The sequence below is a fragment of the Sinocyclocheilus rhinocerous genome, unplaced genomic scaffold, assembly GCF_001515625.1.
Source record: "Sinocyclocheilus rhinocerous isolate Xijiao unplaced genomic scaffold, SAMN03320098_v1.1 scaffold6028, whole genome shotgun sequence".
In the NCBI taxonomy this organism is placed as follows: Eukaryota; Metazoa; Chordata; class Actinopteri; order Cypriniformes; family Cyprinidae; genus Sinocyclocheilus; species Sinocyclocheilus rhinocerous.
The window spans coordinates 72,906-75,615 of record NW_015666169.1 but is presented as its reverse complement, the minus strand read 5'-3'; the positions used below and the strand labels follow the sequence as shown (position 1 = coordinate 75,615).

The window sequence follows — 2,710 nt, the reverse complement described above, 5'->3', positions numbered from 1 at the left end:
AGTCAGCACAGCTTGAGGTCAATTAGCAAACAATTACCCAGGTGGAAACACTAAGAGTCAAAATTGAACACACATCAATCAGATCCTTCAATAAATAGATAAAAGGGCCCGAATCAGTTCACTGAGCTTTGGAAAAATGGATCCACAGAGAAATTAAGGAATAGGTCGAGGAGGGAGAGGAGGAGAAGGAGGAGGAGGAGCTGTGTAGTACATGAATGAATAAAAATGTGCCAATGTATACATTGGTTGTGTCTTTTGTGTTCATGTGAAAAGGTTTTTGAGGGGGAGAACCACAAGCAACATAACTTACCAGTTTTGGATATATTGTTTTGAATTTATTGCACCAATGTGTAATACTATGTTGTAGTGTGTGTGTGTGTGTTTTTGAAAGCTTGTGTGTGATGTCTGGGGGAAAAGTTTGGTTTTTCAGCAAGAGTGAATGGTTTTGAGTGTAGAGCTTCATTTTGACCTGAAAATAGGATGTTTGGGGAATTGGGTGAGACGTTATGGATTTGTGTTTACTGTTTTGAGAATACGAGGCATAGTTTCAAGAAATGTGTTTAAGCAATCGAGAAAAACTGAAACTAAAGTGTGAGTGAGTGTGTGTGTGTGTGTGTGTGTGTGTGTGTGTAACTTATGACCTACATCAGGTGAAATCAGGCTGCAGTTAGTCTGAATCTGAAGTGATTTGTGAAATATTAAACCAGGTCATTAAAGTAGATCTCGTCTCTACAGCACCTGTGTTTTCTAGAGCAATGACAAGAACCAGAGAACCAGTGAACAACAGCTGGAGGCAGAGAAATGACACACTAAAGTCTTCATCCTCCAAAACTCACTAGTGATAAAGAGGAAAAGCAAAGATACGGTGATATAACTAATTTAAGTTAGTTGCTTAATTAACTTGAGTTGAAGCACTAAAATCACTAACTGGAATTAAATGAAAAGTAAAACTGAAATAAAAATAAATTATACATAAATAGTACGAGTAAAAAAGAATACAAAAGCAAAGGGTCAATCCCTGACCGACGTCACATCTCTTTAAATGGCTTGTTGACATGAAACATTAGCTAATGTGAGTTAAACAAGAGAAACGGTGACCTTCAGCAGACGCTGAACTCATTTGACTGCATGTGTTCACTGTAAAAACACTCCTGATCACTGGAAATAAACCATTAGAGTCTGCCAAACCAAACCAAACATAGTGAACTAGATCTAGTATTTGAGAGTTTTACAGACGACACACCAGGAACAAAAGTGAAGGTCTTGTTACTCGTTTCACTTCTGAACAGGTCAATAAATCATAAAGCACATTTACATACAGAAGTCCTAAACCGATAGCAGAGAGGATGAAAAAGGTGGAAAGGTTAAAAAATAAATAAAAACACATGCAACATGAAAAAACTCTTTTAAGTGTTAATTTTATTGCACTTTATCCATTTGCGCCTGTAGATTTCAATTACAGTATATATCTTTAAGAGTTTTTTCTCCACTTCAGCAGCACTTACAAACACCAAAACTTAGAGATTTATTCCTCTCTATATTCTGAAGGTTTTTACTGAAGGGTTTGTTGATATATCATTCACCTGGTTTTATTATTGCACTTTATCTATTTACATCTATAGATATAAATTGCATATCTTTAAAGGCCGTTTTCTCAAAATGAGTTTTTTCTCCACTTCAGCAGCACTTACATACACCAAAACTTAGAGTTTTATTCCTCTCTATATTCTGAAGGATTTTACTGAGGGGCTTGTTCATATATTATTCACACTGATTTATATAACATTTTATTCCTAAAAACAAAACATGGCGAAAATGTCTTTGTTTTCTGTCTGCTGACAGTATTTTCTGATTTATAGAGTGATAAAAAGAGTTCTTAAACTGCATGTCTGCGTGAGACATAATAAATAAATAAATAAGAAAGAAGATGGAAAATTGTCATGAATCTGAATTCTGACTGTCTACTGTTCACTGCAGTCATATTTTTGAAAAATGCACATAAAATTCAAAAAATGAAATTCAGGAAAGACAAAAAAGATAAGACAGTGTCCCCTGATGCATTGCAGATTATATAAATCATAAACAATGATACAATACAAAAGAGAGGACAAAAAAATAATTCCTGTATCTCAAACAGTACATCATGGGGCTCGCAACACCAAGGTCATGGGTTCAATTCCCAGGGAAAGAAAGAACTGATCAAATGTGCAACTTAAATGCAATTTAAACTGCTTTGAATCTGCCAAATGCATACATGTAAATGAAAAGATCATAAGAAACTGCAGTCGGTTCATATGACTGCGCAGACGAATCATCCTGTCATACAGCTGAATGATGCTCAGGTGAACAGTACAGATTCATTCTGACACGAAAACAGCCACTGGATGCTGGCAGAACAACAGAATGAGGAGTTCAGGAATGACAGATGAGAGTGATCTGAAATAAACAACATCCTGCTCACTCTGATTGGCTTTATTTCACGATAATGACCGAATGATTGATCATCCCTCACATATACTACATATTAAACACTCCAGAACAGATCCAGAACAAATCCTAATATCATAAAAGATACACAAACACACACATATCAGTTCTGTGTGTGTGTGTGTGTGTGTGTGTGTGTGAGAGTGTGTGTGTGTGTGAGTGTGTGAGTGTGTGTGTGTGTGTGTGTGTGTGTGTGTGCGTGTGTGCGTGAGTGCATGTGTGT

General features: G+C 36.3%; 1 protein-coding gene across 1 annotated transcript in view; it reads right to left on the bottom strand.

Moving 5' to 3' along the window:
* The window catches only part of LOC107731854 (PCTP-like protein), a 9,803-nt gene that overhangs the window by 3,537 nt on the left and 3,556 nt on the right, over nucleotides 1-2,710 (bottom strand). The window lies entirely within an intron of this gene.